Source organism: Mirounga leonina, unplaced genomic scaffold (assembly GCF_011800145.1).
Source record: "Mirounga leonina isolate KUSES-001 unplaced genomic scaffold, KU_Mleo_1.0 Mir_129, whole genome shotgun sequence".
Taxonomy (NCBI): domain Eukaryota; kingdom Metazoa; phylum Chordata; class Mammalia; order Carnivora; family Phocidae; genus Mirounga; species Mirounga leonina.
Genome location: NW_023270323.1, coordinates 50,317,453 through 50,334,465, shown reverse-complemented (window position 1 = coordinate 50,334,465; position 17,013 = coordinate 50,317,453). Strand labels below are relative to the sequence as shown.

General features: G+C 46.9%; 1 protein-coding gene and 1 long non-coding RNA gene across 7 annotated transcripts in view; one reads left to right on the top strand and one right to left on the bottom strand.

The window, feature by feature from the left end:
- The window catches only part of LOC118010626, a 46,208-nt gene extending 39,336 nt beyond the window's left edge, over positions 1-6,872 (bottom strand). Inside the window, exon 1 of the long non-coding RNA XR_004679269.1 lies at positions 6,689-6,872. This is a non-coding gene — a long non-coding RNA (uncharacterized LOC118010626). The remainder of the gene's footprint in view (positions 1-6,688) is intronic.
- A 941-nt stretch (positions 6,873-7,813) lies between these two features.
- The window catches only part of TBC1D1 (TBC1 domain family member 1), a 229,469-nt gene continuing 220,269 nt past the window's right edge, over positions 7,814-17,013 (top strand). For 2 of the 6 annotated variants that reach the window (XM_035005149.1, XM_035005146.1), the window contains exon 1: positions 7,814-8,033. The gene's annotated coding sequence lies outside the window, so the exon portion shown is untranslated. Of the gene's footprint in view, positions 8,034-15,358; positions 15,663-17,013 lie in introns of those variants that run through there. The other 4 variants (XM_035005148.1, XM_035005151.1, XM_035005152.1 and 1 more) reach the window with 4 other exon arrangements.

The following is a 17,013-nucleotide window of genomic DNA, read 5'->3' as shown; positions in this document are numbered from 1 at the left end:
CCTTCCTTCCTTCCTTCCTTCCTTCCTTCCTTCCTTCCTTCCTTCCTGTCTGCCCCATCCAAGAAATGATTGAAGGTGTCTTTTTTTTTTCTACATTCATAAAACCCTTGGGATTTTAAAAAAAGTTTTTTTTTATTTGAGAAAGTGAGAGAGAGCATGACGGGGGTGGTGGGTGGGGGAGGGACAGAGGGAGAAGAAGAAGCAGGCTCCCCACTGAGCAGGGAGCCCAATGCAGGGACTCAATCCTAGGACCCCGGGATCATGACCTGAGCTGAAGGCAGATGTTTAACCGACTGAGCCACCCAGGCACCCCAAACCCTTGGGATTTTTATTTATTTTTTAAGTAATCTGTACACTCAATGTGGGGCTGGAACTCATGACCCTGAAATCAGGAGTCGCATGCTCTATCGACTGAGCCAGCCAGGCGCCCCTTAAAGGCGTCTTCAATGCATACAAGGCAACAAAAAAAAACTTTAAAACAAGTGAACAAGAAAATAGGACTAAAGGATGAGAAAATAGGTGAGGCTGAATGAAGCTAAGAGTAAGGGAGAAAACCAGTGTTTCTCAGACTTTGGACTTTCTGAACCAGTAAAATTTTCCAAAATGCTAGGAAATGACAGAAGTGAGCCAGCATATTCTTTTTGCCAGGTAAAGGCATTCACAAACAAAAATAAAATAAGCCGACAAGACTCCTACCACTCTCACCATTATTTCATAAAAGAAAGACTCTTTTGTTAATACCTACAAAGTGGGAATAACGTGATTCCAGAATACAAGATAGTCTAATTCAGTTTTGTGAGATTATACCTTACATTGTTATTTATATTTTTGTCTTGGATGGATGAAAACACACAAGCTGGCAAAGGCTTAGAAAGGGCATCTGTGAATCAATGACTTCAAATACAAAATGACCTCGATACTTGTCAAGAAATGGATCCTAAATCCCACCCATGAACCCATTAGTTAGTGCAAGGAAGAAGATAAATCCAGTTGCCAAAGAAAAGTTATTCCTTGTAGAACCCTAAAAGAATTGTTTTCTCCTTAAAAGGACATTGTGTTAGGTATTAAACAGTATCCCAGACTGAATAGGGCATTTTTATAAAATATATTCCCTTGAGATGGGCAAATAGGATAATGTCAAAATGCAATTCAATAAAAGGAATTTTTTTTAGATACAGTCCAGGCAAACTGCTCTTCACTTGGGTTGACCTGATACGGAAACTGATTTTAGGGGATCCAGATTCTAGAGGGCCAATCAGACTGTATATCTTTCAGACAGTTCTCCAAAATGGTATTTTTCTTAGCCACACTTGAAACAAAGTGTGGATGAATTCTCAGTAGTTCCATGATTTTACAACCCTTTTATAGGCTATCTGGAAATCAGGTCCTATGTTGATTGTGAAACAACCATTCAGCTCACCTGAAGGGGAGGACTGAACTCTTAGGACAGTTGAAAAACTGGATGAGAGCACAAAGGGGTAAATAGAGAGAAACCTCGAAAAGTTTCTGATCTAAGGGAAGTACTATATAGACAATCAATGAACTCACAAATGTCATGTGTTACAAATGATATTCATTCATTCATTCACTCAGCACCTATTTATTGACTGTCCACTACATGCTAGGTTCTATTGTATACATTGGAGATACAGCAGGCAGCAGTGAACAAAGCAGAAAAAATTCTCTGCCCTCATGGGGTTTGGTGGTGGGAGAGCGAACCATGACAAGATACACAAGTAACAACAACAACAAAAGATATACTAGTAACAGAGAGCAATAAAAGCTGTGGAGAAATATAGATCAGGAAAAGGGGATAAGAAGCGTGTGGAGGGGCGCGTAGCCGTGGTTTCCATTTTCAAAAAGTTGGCGAGAGAAGGCCTCATGGAGAAGATAACATTTTAAACAATGACTTAAGAAGGTAAATTAAGTAGGGCTAATGTGGATATCTGAAGAGCACCCGTGGCAGAGAGAATAGTCAAAGGCCCTGGGGCAAGTGTATGCCTGGAAGGAAGAGCAAGTCTGTGTGCAGTGTGACCCCGGACTGGTAGCAGGCAATGAAGAACAGAGGTAGTGGTGTGGGGGTGGGAAAGGGGGAAGGTCCCATAGGGCTTTACAACCATTACAATGACTGACTTTTACTCTGGGATATCTGGGAAGCCATGTTCTAAGTTCTAAGTAGAGCAGTGATATTGCTCAACTAATATTTCAGCCCATTCACTTGGTTGCTGTATTAAACATAGACTGCAGGGTGGTGAGGACAAAAGCAGGGAAGCCAGTTAGCCGGCGATTGCATTTTTTTTTTTTTTCTATGTGAGATTACACCTTATGTACCAGCAAAGTCATAATAGCCTTTGGGATTAAATGAAGTGGGAATCTTGCAGTGTTGGAAGCTTGGTCATTTTGCCCATTCGGGTCTGGGTAAAATCCCCGAGATCAAGAACTCTTAGAATTTATACAAAGAAATTCTCACTGACTTTAGATAAATTCGGGTGCCATAACAAAAGGTGACATGCTATCTAACACTTGCTTAGCCTGGTGCTTGATGCCCAAACCCACAAAACCAGCTCAGGTGGTCCGTGGGAACCCCAAGTAAAGGCTGGATACTGTCAGAGGGCTGCATGGAACCGTTGCTTGAGTAGAGAGAGCAATGATTTAACAAACAGGAGAGGAAGCTGAAAAGGGAAATGGAACCAGTGCCCAGAGTTTTATCTGCTTTGTCCATAAAAGGAAATCAGACACTTCATAGAAGCTTACTCTATACAGTTCACTTGTTCTCACTGCACATAGATTTATGTTGTCTCATCCATGGTAAGCATGAGTCTCCCATGCAGTGCAATTTTTGTTTATTTAAACTCTGAAATTCCAAGATCCACATAGGTTATCCGCTCATTTTATTTTATTTTTTTACTGTACTATGTTTTATCATTCTTGTGCCTTTCAGAAAGTAATCTCAAGGCCCTAGTACTGTAGGCTAAACAATGTAATGTATTCACTCATTTGATTTCAATCCATTTCCTTATCAATGAGGAATATTTCTTTTTTTTTTTAAGATTTGTTCACTTATTGAGAGAAAGAGAGTGCACATGAGTGCACAGGGGGCAGGGGCAAGGAGAGAGGGAGAGAGAGAACCCCAAGCAGACCCTCCACTGAGTGTGGAGCCTGATGTGGGGCTCGATCTAAGGACCCTGAGATCAGGACCTGAGCCAAAACCAAGAGTCGATGCTTAACCCCCTAAGCCACCCAGAATGCCCCCAAGGAGGAATATTCCTTAAAGCTAATGACTTAACGTGTGGCTTACGCGCTACCAGTCATGCCTTCGGTTGGCAGGACTGGGGAGTCACCCAGCATTGTCCTGTTTCTGCAGTGCTGCCTTTTTCCATGCTTCCATGCGGCTTCTCCATCTCGCTCCCTCTCCCACTGAGCTTAGGCTTGCCTCAGAAACCTTCTCCACCTCGGGCTCCAGAAATTCACCCCCAATCCATGGGAGCAAGCATCCCCAGTGAACCACCTTATTGTCTCAGGGTTCTATCCTGTGTAATCTTAATTTCTTGCCTTTATTGATGCCAATTTTGGAAACAGGCCCACTAGTTAAGAATGCTTACCTTATTATGCGTATTTGGAAATTAGGTGAAAACTTATCGTAGCAATAAGAGTTTGGGTTCCAAACAACTATGAACATTTAAACAACTGACAGATTTAATAATAATGAGTAATTTTATGAAAGGTCTCTTTTCTACATTAACCAAAGACTTTTCATTCTAGATTTATATGTGGTTCCCTTAGCCTTTTAAAAGTAAAGTGGCCTCTGTTGTTTCTTTCAGTCCCTGAGCTTCCCAGTTGATTTAATGGCAGCAATGGCTCACAATTTTCTAGAGCCCCATGGCCATCTTTAAGTTGATATTAATGCTCCTGACCTTTGACAATGTACAATTAAATATGCTGCAAAGGACTTAGTTAGGAAAGAATCTATAAGGGAAGCCTCCAAAAGAATGATTCATGGCAGGATTTCAGGAGGAGCTGGGGGTGCAGAGGTTGTCCATACAAGGAGGTGGCGGCAGCCATGACTGTTGATGCCTTCCCATCCGGGGCTTTCACTCACTGAGCCAAAAGCTCAGTAAATGCCCCATGTGGGGAAGAGCTCTATGCTCCTTGTGTTCCTGGGAGTCACATTAGTCAAGAGAATCAAGGGTCTGAGGCAGAGTCACAGCAGTGTTTAGCCCCACTCCCTACTCAGTTTTGTTATTGGTGACTTAGAGAACTATGCACAGAATACCTTCCTGGGCAGCCAGGAAGCTCTCTGCAGCCATCATCAAGGCCCTGCTGCCCCGCCTCACACAGTGGTATACCTGCACAACAGGGGCAAGGAGCGACTTTCCTCCAAGAGCAATGGCACTTGGCAGATACCGGCTGGATGGTTAGCTCTTAACCTGTCCACTCTACCATGGGACAACATGGATGTCCCTTCCTGGTTTGCCAGTCTTCAACCTGCTCTCCCAGGTATCACCATTGGTTCCAAAGCCCCCTCAACAATGAGCGCAAAAGAGATTGATGACAGGCTATCCCCTACTCTCTGAGACAAAGCTTTCTGGCAAAAAGGTTTGGAAATCTTTATCACATCTTATAAAGGAAGTTCTGTATCCAGGAAGCTAAGAGTATTGTAAAATCCCTTATTATCATTCCAAGGGCACCAACTGGCCCTGGAAATTGGAACAGTAATGCAGAAATCACAGCTTCTCACAAGGCCATGGCCCTTCTCTAACCCAGGGTGGGGTCAGGGCAAAAGGTCATTTCCCACTAGGTTGTAACTCTGAGCTGCAACTTGCAAGATTTTAGCAGTGGGGTGGGGGAGAAGGAAGGTTTCCCCCTCCACACCACAATAATGTGAGGGACTCTGGGTCTAGGCCTATCTCTGTTCCCCGTGCCTTTCACTTTCTATCTTGGTGACCTGATGAGCACTCCATCTGGCTTCCTGCCTGTGCTAAGTTTTCCTGCACTCTGGAACTGGAGGTGTGGATGGAGTAGGGGTGGAGGGGGTTAGTGAGGAAGAGAAAAGGGAGTGGAGTGGCAGGTGGGAGGGGGTTTGAGCCAGGATCTGCATGCAGTGCCCAGCCTTGGCCCGACCCCATCTTCCAGGGGCAGTGGCCGGCAGGCAGGGTTTTTAGGTCATAGTTTCAACCATCATCTGGCAGAATATGTGTGAAAGGCAGTTTGGGGGTGTCCGTGGAATGGATGACGATGTACCTGTCTTGACATCTTAGCTCTCTGCAGGTAGGTGTGTTCAGAAGGCTGCTGCAGAGAGGGAATGAGAACTGTTCGGGAGAACTGGAGATAAAGATGTGAAATAATCATGGTGTGATCCAAGAGACAGCGATATGGCTTAAATGGTTTACCTGGTCTTATAACCTAATGAAGAACAATTTCCATAACCCAGCATATGTTCTAGCCATTAGAGTATTTATGTCTGCATATATTTTTCCCTCTCTTAAAAAAAATTCAAGGCTAAGTACACAAATAATTATGCTATAACAAAGAATGAGCTGAGCGCTACAAGAGAGGTATACAGTGGCCGGAGAGAAAGTATGTTACAAGCAGCTCTGGATCGTGGGGGTCCCAGCACCTACTAGCGCGTGGCCTCAAAGAGGCATTAACCTCTTATTTTCCTCATTAGTCAAGCAGGATTTAATAATCTCCGTACAGCAGAATTTTTGTTAGGATTAGAGACAATATATGTCAAGTACCTACCATAGTGCCCCAAATAGACTGGCTCCTCTACGAATAACAGCTACCACTTTTTTTTTAAATTGTATTTATTTATTTGAGAGAGAGAGCCCTTGAGAGAGAGACAGCATGAGCAGGGTGAGGGGCAGAGGGAGAGGGAGCAGCTGACTCCTGGCTGAGCAGGGAGCCGGATAGGGGACTCGATCCCAGAACTCCAGGATCATAATCTGAGCTGAAGGCAGATGCTTAACAGACTGAGCCACCCAGGCGCCCCAGAATAGCTACCACTTATATGAGTGTTTTAAATCAAACTGTGGATAAAACTTTTGTGTCCCACTGAAATACACCTTCCCTGGGTGGGAGCATCCCATAGGGCAGGTCTAGTCAAAAAGGCTTCGAAGAGCTTCAATCAACTTTTAAGAACACACCGTTAGGATTGGGGGCGAGGGGAGAACCTCGGATTTCTATCTGCCTCCTGAGCCACGGTAATGATAGCAGCTGTTAGTAGTTGGGGTCTGCATTCGCGCCAGCGAGCTAAGCACTATACACGCACTTTCCCATTTTATCCTCCCACTGGGCCTCCAAAGCACGTATCCGTCCCATTTTACAGGGAAGAGAATGGAGGAGAATCGAGGTCTAGCAGCTTGCCCAAGCCAACCCGGTGGTGGAGTTGGGAATTGGGTTTAAGTCCAACTCTGCTGCCCAAACTCTCAGCCACTTCCCCGAAGTCAGCTTCCAGTTCCACTGAGCAAAAAAAAAAAAACCCTGCAAGAGGCCGCCTGGCTCCTCCACCGCCGCCTCCTTCGGCGGCTGCCTCCTCCCCAGGCCCCCGCGCCCCACTCCCTCTCCTCCCTGCTCTCCCTTCCCTGCTCACTCGTCTCCGGAGTTGGTGCTCCGTCCCTTACTTGCCTCAGATCCCCTTCGCTCCCACCCCACCCCTCCCCCCGGGAGTGAAACTGCCCCAATTTACCTGCTGGGGCAGGAGTGTGGCAGGTTGGCCGGTTTCCTGCACCCGGCCACCCCCTCGGCCTGGGAGCCAGCTCTCGCCGCCGGCTTCCGTCTCCCGGGGCTCTCTTCACACCCCAAGGCCGCCGGGAACTTCCCCGAACCCCACTCTAGGGTAGGCGCAGCTAGGGTAGGAGAGGTGAGGCGAGGGGGGTGTGCGCGCGGCGTGAGTGTGAGTGTGCGCGTGCGCGCGCTGGACCCGCGGGAGGGAAGAGGCGCCGGGCCGAGCGGCTGCGTCACCCGCGCGGCTCACAAATGGGGCTGCCTGGGGTTTCATGGCGGGGGCGACACTTCAGCCTTGGCTGTTTGAGCCCCTGCCTTGCCTGCCGGCGCCCCACAGAATGACCCTGCCTCAGTTCCCTCCTTGCCTTTGTGTCCAACCCTGGGACAGGACGAGGGGGCGATGGAGGGGAGGGCCAGGTGGCGAGGTCGCCTTCCCGCGTTTTCACTTTGTCCATTTCGCGAGGTGAAAGCGAGGGTGCAGATGAGGCGACACTGCCGCGGGGGAGCGAAGGGCGGGCGGGCGGTGCCACCTGCCGAGAGCACCGCGGGACGAGAGCGTTGGGCAGCGCCACCTGCTATAAATAGGCGGCCCGGGACAGGGCGTGCGACCGCACATCCCGCCGCGAGGGCCTTCATCACGCGCGGGGCCCCGAGTCCTCGGAGCCCAGGCGGACGGCGGGCCAGGACCCTGCGCGGGGGCTGGCTGGGGCGGCGCCGGGACACCCCATCGGTCCCCGTGCCCCGCCCCCCGCCGCCGGGCCGGGCGCGCGGAGGATGGGCCGTCCGGCAGGGGAGAGGCAGGGAGAGGAGGGAGGCCGCGGCGGACCTGCACTGCAGCAGCTGTTACCCGCGTGTGACTCGCCTGTCCCGGCCGTGCCGCCCGGGCAGAGTCACAAGGCGCAGGGGGGAGGGAGGGAGCACCGCGTCCCCCTCTTAGGTCCCTGGGGACCGACTTGGGCGATCCCGGCTTCTGCCCTCCCCTCGACTCCCCCCGCGCTCGCCCAGCCGGGGAGGAGGAAACGCGAGCCGCGCGCAGACACCTCCTCCTCTTTCGCCGCCGCCGCCGCAGCCTCCGCGCCACGGTGCCTGTTGCTGCCGCCGCCGCGGAACCCGCCGTGTCCTCAGCCGGGCGTAGAAGAGGCGGGAGCCGAGCGGAGGGGATCCCTCCCGGCCCCCCTCCACGCCCCGCGGAAGAGCGCAGCCAGCCCGCACGATGGGCGCCCCGCCCGCCCAGGCCGTCCCCGCGCCGCCCCCGAGCACCTGCGCGCCCCGGCCGGGCCCCGGGCTCTGAGCGCGCCGCGGTACAGGTAGGTGCTCTCCGGCGCTTTCACGCCTCCGGCGGCATCCCGGCCGCCACCCGGCACCAAGCACACCCCTGTGCTCCCGGGCCCGCGAAGCTGGAATCCGGCAGCCCAAGGGCGTTCGTGCTGTGCTCGCCGCGCGGGGGGCTTCCGGGGGGGGCGGGTGGGGTTCATTGCCACCTCGTTGCCCCCCTACTTGAACGAAAGTGAAACCTTCAAGTTCATGACCGCGCAGGAGCTCCGACAAGCACCCTCCTCCAGCCCCCCTTCGCTCCTGCTCGCTCGGCATCTACCCCCTCCCGCCAAGTATCTCTGGGGGCTGCTGTGTTTGTAGGGCGACCGGATTGGGGGGGGAAGGATGGTCATAGTGACCCCTTGCCATCCTTTAAAAGTTCACGGTACTTTGCACTAGTGACTTGGGCAGCTCCAGCAGAGCGCACAACATTTCTTTCTATGGGCACATCCTGTACCAGTCATTTTGAAACCCTGCTTAATTGTTTCTAGCAGCTTCCTGATCGTTCTGTGATTAGGAGACCCCTTAAACTTCGCCACACACTGTTGTTGTGTTTAAGAGACTGTTTTCTTTGAAATCCACCTAGAGGTGGCTTTACCTGTTATTTTGTTTAAAATAGATTATTCTCTGAAAATTGCTTAAAAAGGAAAAGAAATTGAAAGTGATGATTGTTCCTCCCACCAAACAGTTTAATTTTCAGAGTGTCTTACATTAATGGATAGGTATAGATCTCTCATTCTTCCTTTTAGATGATTGGATGATTTCATTTATTAATATAATCAGACTTTGAAAGAGCATTTTTAAATGACCTGGTTTAAATGGGTCACACCCAAGAAATTCCGCTCTCTTTACAAGGCCAAACTTCAAAACTTCTCACACTGTACTTAAGCAGAACTACAGAGGCCTTGGTAGAGACCCCTTCTTTTGGAAAAGAGAAATTCATTCTCTGCCTAGATTTGAAGGGATTGATAAGAGTTGGAGCATAGCCACGTCTGGGTTTTGGGGTGTGTTGGGAGCCTGCTCTGTGTGGGAGGGGCTGGGGTGGAAGACTGAATGGGGGAGTTGTTGCAAGAGGCTGGGGATTCACCTTGCTAAATGACTCTCCCGTGTTTCTGAGCACTTCATGTTCTAGTACTCTCTTGGGTTAGGGACCCCTGAAGCAGCTAGAGTTCAGATGGCTTCTCTTGCTTGGGGGGCAGTGTTCCTCACGATCAGCTCCTTCCTGAGAATCCTGAAGACTGTCTAAAGGAATAAGGACATTGCATGAAAAAGTCTGTATAAAAGAGGATTGACTGCTTTTGTAAACAGGCGTTTTAGAACTGTTTGAAATGGAATGCTTATCACGGTCTTGAATCTCCCTGCTTCTTTTTTTTTTTTCCTACCAAGTTATAGGGAAATCAGACCATAAAAAGGGCTTTCTCCTTAGTTTTATCCGTAAGTAACCATTGACATAATATGAGCTACGGGACAGTGGACACAGCTGTGAATTACCCGGTGCCGTGTGAAATGTTTAGGGGATACTTTCTGAAGTGAACGCAAGAGGAATATCCTGAGACTATTAACTGAGTGCAAGGAGATGTAAAAGGGACTAAGTGTGGCTCAAAGCAGTAAATAAAATTATCATATGTGAAAATAAATGTTTTTATGTTGATTTGTCCAGCCATTTGCAAACCAGCAAAATAGGGGGAAAATTCATCGGTGTAGTTGTAAATTATTGACATCAAATTTAAGTTTTGCAAATGTCTACCACAGTCTACCACTATCTTTCCTACTGGGGAGTCTGGGGATTTCCCTTTTCACTATGATAGCATTTCTGGTTGAGTGCTGTTGTATCAGTATTGGGATGACTTCTCCCCCATTGATTGTTGTAGGAAGTACCAGAGGGTATGAGGAGGAAGTGAGTGACTCTGAGGAAATGCAGCTTGCCTCTTCTTCCTCATTATCCAGCTGTTGACAGGCTTTGCCCTCCATTTCCGGAGAAGGCAGCCTCCACCAGAGAGGCTGCATCACAGTCAAATAGACTCCGGTGCAGAGCCAGGTGTGGGTGGGCGGCTCCTTTCTGCCAGATCTTCTGGGATCTTCTGGGACAGACCACGGGTACCAGCAGGGAGTGGCACTTACCTGTTCCCCATTCACACCCAGCATGTTCCGTCATTATGGTGCCTGGAGTAGGGATGCCTGCTTGAGAGGATTCTTCTGTCTTTGAAAAGGCTTTTAATTTTATCTTGTCAAAATGACAACTCCCTCAGGCCCCTTTTCCACTCTTCGTGGCATTTCTCTGAAGATCCCCAGCCTCGGCTCCTTACATTCCCCAGATGACCTAAGTCTGCTTATGTGTTGGGGTAGCTTGCCTTGCCTTCCCCCCCGGCCCACCCCTCTTCTGCTGGGCTGTGCTTCTTAAGTATGATGGCCACGAGCGTCCCAATATATGATATGTTTTTCAGCCCTCTTCTTTTCTTGGCCATTAAAACTTGGAGGATCAGAGTCTGTGTGGTAAAGTGACTGATTCCACTCAGCAGACAGGCAGCGTTGGGTTCGATGCCCCCTGGTGATGGCAGAGGATGTGGGTTTTCAGTGCAGAACCCCTTACAGTACCTTACGAATTGCCTTAGCTGACTTTTATCTTCATTTCTTCCTTTCCAACCCACATCCCAAGAAAAAGGTTTTTTAACCAGATTCTTCACAGAAGACATGATGGTTTCCATTCTCACAATTTTTAACATTTTCAAGCTGAGATTTCCATTGGGTGGGTTGTTAGATTTAAGGGCAATGTGTCCCTTTTCAGGTTTTCGAATGTTTAGAAAAGGATTCATCATATTTGGGCCGTATGAATAATCTTGACACTTGGGTTTCAGTAAAGCTGTGCAGAATGTAGGAAATATGTTTTAGTGCCAACAAAGAGGTGTTTAATTTTTGAGTATGCCTGTGTTCTTTGTGACAGGCAGCAGTGTTTTTCTCTTAAAAAGAGAGTGTACATATTTAACTACACATTAATTATGATCAGTAAATCTAAGTTTCCAAAGTAGGTAAATACTTAGGAGTTTGTTGTCAAACTTAATGCATTTATACATATAAAGTTCTTAGAACAGTGCCTGTTACATAGTGAGCACTCAGTAAATATTACTTATTGCTATTATTATTTTTATTTGTTTATTTTGTACTTCTAAGGTATAATTTTGACATTAGATTTCGATTAATGAGACCAAGCAAAGTTTCGATAGAAAAGCCACCCAGCTAATTCACTAGAAAGATATTTTAGTTATTTCCTTCTAGATATGTTTCTGTCACAAAGAATAGAAATTTGGGCATAAGACAAATCCTGCCTACACCATTAGCTAGGGGACCCGTATGGAAATGGGGATGATAAAACATACATCTCAGAGTTGTAAGAATACAGAAGATCATGTATGTAATGTCCAAGAAGAGGTCATTGGTCAATAAGTATTCCTCTAGCAAAGTGGTTAAGAGCAAATGCAAAGTCTGGAGTAGAAGGCCCTGGGTTCAAAACCTGGTTCTCCCATCTGCTGCTAGGATGATCTTGGGCAAGTGACCTTACTTCTCTGTGCTAGCACTTTCTCATCTCTTATCTGATAATGGTAAAAAATCCACTGGAGTCCTTATTTAGATATGATAATAATAGTCTTTCTTGTCCAGGGTTGTTGTGAGAGCTCAGTTAACAGTCACACAGTAAGTGCTATTACGGATGTGTTCACAGTTACTATTATTACTTTCAGGAGAATAACAAAGCAGTCATGCCGGAGGGAGGGATATACATCCCTGAGGGCCAGCAAGGGCCCCTGCCCCATTACCCTGTGCCATAAAGTAGAAGCGAATACAGGAAGTGGCCATGGCATCCTAAAGGACTAGGTTTACATTGGCCCTGATTTATGTAGGAAGGAAGTCATTCCAAACATCATTACTTCATGTGTCAAATTAGAGAGGTGCATACTGGGGCTGGAGCGTCCTTGGTGATGAAGAGGTTAGATCCACGGGCTCCAGAAGTTCTGTGTGATGGCTCTGTGTGAAATAGCCTGCTGCCCAAAAGATCTTTGGAGCCCGTGGGCAATTCGTAGGTAGCAGCGCACTGCTCTGATTGGGTGAGATCCTGGGACAAATAGTGTAGCCATGCCCCGGGTGATCTTACTGCATGAGACTAGAATATTCGGGTGGCAGAATAATTCTGTTCAGCTGCATGCCCCCTCTCTCTGGAGTAAAGAGCAGAAAAATGAAACCACTGATTTGTAAGGGGAAGTGAATAGCTCTCTGGGGACTCCCTGCTCATCCCGGGGAGCAGGGGGGAGGTCCCCGACAGCTGATCAGTCTTGGCTGGTTCCTAACCTGGCTTGGAGCTAGAAGCTTCAACACCTCTCCTGTCTATCCCTCTTTTATTTCCTCCTCCCCTCCCACCAGCACTCTGAGAAGGTGACGGCTGAATGTGCTGTGGCTGTTGGTGTTTATCGCTAGCTTCTGGAAAGTCCCCCTCCTATTCCCCATGGTTTGCTGGGACAGCATGGAGGCAGGCTGGGAAGAGAGGGGGTTCCCAACGGCAGCTTGCTAACTCCTGCCATCTCTTCTCTCGTTTCCTGATCAATAAACCCCATTCTTTCTTCTTGTACCTCCCCCACATTTGTATTCTTGACAAGAAGATGAGAGCAGCTTTATATACCCACACAACGTCGGGGACATTTGGTATTATACATTATGAAAATTAGATTTACCCGATTTTAGAGATAGAGGACAACTTGAGGATCATCTTATTCCGTTCTCTTCTAAGAATAAACTTGAGATTTGGAGAAGTTAAGTGACTCGCTTTCTCAACTTGACCCTTGAAAATGTTTTTATCAGGAAACTGAGGTTCTCTGCTGCACTTGGATGGCAGTCAGGGATCGGATTGTCCTAATTCTGTCACCCAACTTGGACAAACCACTTAACTTCTCCAGAACCACATTTCCTCATTTCAAATATAAGGGAAAAAATTTTTTTTTAGGGATTTTATTTATTTACCTGACAGAGAGAGAGAGAGCACAAGCAGGAGGAGCGGCAGAAGGAGAGCTAGAAGCAGGCTCCCCACTGAGCAGGGAGCCCGATGCGGGGCTCGATCCCAGGACCCTGGGATCATGACCTGAGCCGAAGGCAGACCCTTAACTCACTGAGCCAGTCAGGTGCCCTTCAAATATAAGGGAAATTTCTAAAGAGCTTAAAAGGACATTTCTGACATTCAGATTTTATAATTCTAAGTGCATGCTTTCAGGGATATTTGATATAGAAGGACTCACTAAAGAGATGATTGCAACTGTTCTAATAAGAGTATCTTTGTGTTTGGGATGCCTACCATGTTTATGGACTGTGGTCGGTGGGAATTGTGTAGCATACAGATGGTCTCTGTGAGGGATAGAGTTTGTATACCGATGATTCTACCAACAAGAACATAACTAGAAGTTCCTGGGTAAACAGATCGCGGCATTTCTTACTGAGGGTAGGAGCACAAGAGCCCTCTTAGAATTGGTAGTTCTACTCGGGACGGATGGTCAGAGGTTGCATGCCAGTGATGTGGACTGAGATGGCTTAAAAAATAATCTAATGGTATATTAGTATTATTTGACTAGATCCTCTGTTTCACAGAACTTTTTATTGAAAAGTAGTACAGACAGTGACTCACCTAGTCTAAGTTACCATGAATCTTACATCAGCAGAATCTGAATTGATGACAAATAATTATGCTATCTTTGGGGTAGAACTTTTTTTCTTTAATTTTTACTTATTTAAGTAATCTCTACACCGAACTTGGGGCTCGAACTCATCACCCTGAGATCAAGGGTTACATGCTCATCTGACTGAGCCGGCCAGACACTCCCTGGCGTAGAACTTATTTGATAGTTTACAAACAGTGTTACGGACCAATCTACTTTTTACAGAGAAACTAAGAATGTGCCATGGCTGGTTCAAAAATGAAAACTCTAGGCATTTAATTAGTTTTGTCAATGACACGGCAGAACTAATTTGATGACTATATACTAAATGTTTGAAATTCTAAATTGTGTAATTTTTTTGCACTATGTATGTATCGCCTTACAAGAAAACTAAAAATAATTCTGTCTGTTGTTGCCACCATATTAGTAATTGCCTCGTCTACACCAATTGGTAGAGCTCAGGTCTCCCCTTTGTAATAATTCTAGTACTTCTTTAAACATATCTTGGGATTAGCAGCTGTCAACAGTTAGAACTTGAAACAGATTCAGTTACAGGAGTGGAAGTTGAGCCAGACATTTAATGCCACTCTCACCAGGTGAAAGAGAGAAAAATGAAGAGAGAGAGAGGGAGAGACCATTATTTATGGGGTTATATGAACTTCAAGTCTGTTTTTATCATCAAGAGAGGTTGTACTTTAAAGGAGAAGAGACAGGGACTACGTTTCCACGAACTATGTTGGAGCTTGAAAGTGTGGGTTTATTTCTGAACTTTTGAACGTTTAAAATTAAAAACTAGCTCTGAACTGTGTTCAAATCCTATTATAAAAATTCACTCTTATCATTTATGCATCTGTATGATATAGAAAAATATAGAGTTAAAGGAATAGACTTCAGTTCTATTTCAGAAAATGTTTAGAATTTGAATATTGAATATATTCCCAGTTCATACACAGCCGTCTTGTCTCTTATTTCCTCACATGGTGGGAGGGGGCAAGGGAGTACCCCGGGTCTCTTTATGAGGGCACTAATCCCATTCATAAGGGTTTCAGTCTCATGACCTAATCACCTCCCAAAGGCCCAACCTCCAAATACTATCACATTGGGAATTAGGAGTTCAACATTCAGTCTGTAGCAATGACTCCTTGGCCTTTGGCTTGGCCAATAAACTAGTAATGCTATTTACTATTTAATGCTATGGGCAGCAAGAGAAGTTCTGGGAAGGGGGGAGGTGAGACTGAGTTAGTTTAAAATAACTAAACTGAGGGGCGCCTGGGTGGCTCAGCACGTTAAGCATCTGACTCTTGATTTCGGCTCGGGTCATGATCTCGGGGTTGTGGGATCAAGCCTTGTGTGGGGCTCCAGGCTCAGTGGGGAGTCTGCTTCTCTCCCTCTCCCTGAGCCCCTCCCCCTGCTTGCACGCACACACACTCTCTCTCTAAAATAAGTAATAAATCTTTAAAAATGACTGCATTGAGGCTGAGGTAGCTCTAGGCTATCCAGATAGAAATATTGAATGGTCTGCCCTGATCTGGATCTCAGGAAGGAGGTTCAGTGGGAGACATTCGCATGGGAATCATCAGGGTCTATGTGGTCGCTGCCATTCTCGGGCAGCACTCAAGAGGATGGGTCGAGAATCAGGAGCCGACCCTCCCACGCCCACCTGTGACAAACAACTCAAGCTCAGTGACCTAGGTCCCGACGATGGCAATACTAGGAATCTGTAACCGAGGCTGGGGTTGGAGATGAAGATCTTGCAATATGCCCGGAGTGCAGAAAGCTGCTAGCAGCCCCAGCAGGACTCTTTGAATGTGGTTGTGGACGCCCAAGCCATTAGGTGAGACTGTCCAAAGAAAGCAGGTGGGATGAGGAGAAGGGATGGAGTTAAACAGCGGGGAAAGCCATCCAAGAACCTGAAAAGAAGCAACCAGCAAGGTAAGAGGAGAAACAGAAGATTTTCAAGCAGGAGGGAGTGGTCACCATTGAGAAATGCATCAGAAAGGACAAGGCAGTTAAGGACTAAAAAGCCCCCTGTGGGTTTCACAGCCAGAAGATGTGGATGACCTTCATGGGAGCAAGTTCAATGCATAGGCAGTGCATCTGGTCACAATCGAGATTGTTGATGGGCAGTAGGAAGTGAGCCAGTAAGTGTAGAAGAAAGTTGTGTGGGGAAGGAAGAGTTGTGGCTCGGGAGGGTTGAGGTCAAGGGAAAAAGTCTTTTTTTTTTTTTCCAGATGGGAGAGACTTCATTCATTTGTTTACAATGTTATTGAGCCTCTGTTGTGAGTCAGACGCTGCCAGGCACTGGGGACACAATGGTGAATCAGACAGATGCCGTGTATAGGTAGGTGCTCAGGGAGTACATGACAGAAGGAAGATCCGGTGAGCAGCTGGGGAAGGACGAGGCTTGAGATCCTGTACACAGGTCAGCTCTGCACAGAAGGGTTTCGTCCCCAGTGGAACAGGAAGGCGTTAGGATGCATCAGATGTGGTTGTTGAAAATCACCCATAGAGGGGGAAGGCAGGTGAGAGAGTTTGGTCGACCGGAAGCAGCATCATCTATTGATGAGGAGAGGCAATGTGTGGGCGTGACGGCTTATAATACATGAATTGAATGAAACAATATTTATGGTGATATTTGGAGCATAACTGGCACCAATTACATGGTAATGAAATTTGAATTCATGTTCAGCACCTCTGGACTATGTCAGGGAGAGGCTTTTAAAACTTAAGTAGTATCATAATTGAAAAGGTCAGTTGTTGAAAACTGGTCTGGTTCAGTGGACTATGATAATGGATAGATAGCTGCTTTTCTCTCAAGATTACTTTTTGGAGGGAGAATCACCACTGCTGAATTTGAGTATCTTTAAAAAAATTCCTTAAGGGATACCTGGCTGGCTCAGTCCATAGAGCATGCAGCTCTTGATATCGGGGTCATGAGTTCAAGCCCCACACTGGGCATAGAGATTACTTAAAAAAAAATTCCTTGAAATATGTGTTAATAGAACAGGATTTAAAGGTATCTGAGCAGGATGATACTGTTTTCTGTCCTGCCTGCTTCTGATGGCTCTACAAGGCTTACAGATGTTTCACAGGAGTTTCCCGGTGAGATCTTTGTAACCTGTAGTGAATGTGACAGTTATGGCATTTTCGGGTTTTATCTGAAGCACAGGTTCAAGAAGGCTCTTTCTAGGCCAGGCATCTTGCTTGAACGAAGATCCGTTTCTTCCCATGTTTGGGTTTCAGGCTTTTATAAAAGTTCCTCTGAAATAGTAACTCTTCAAAA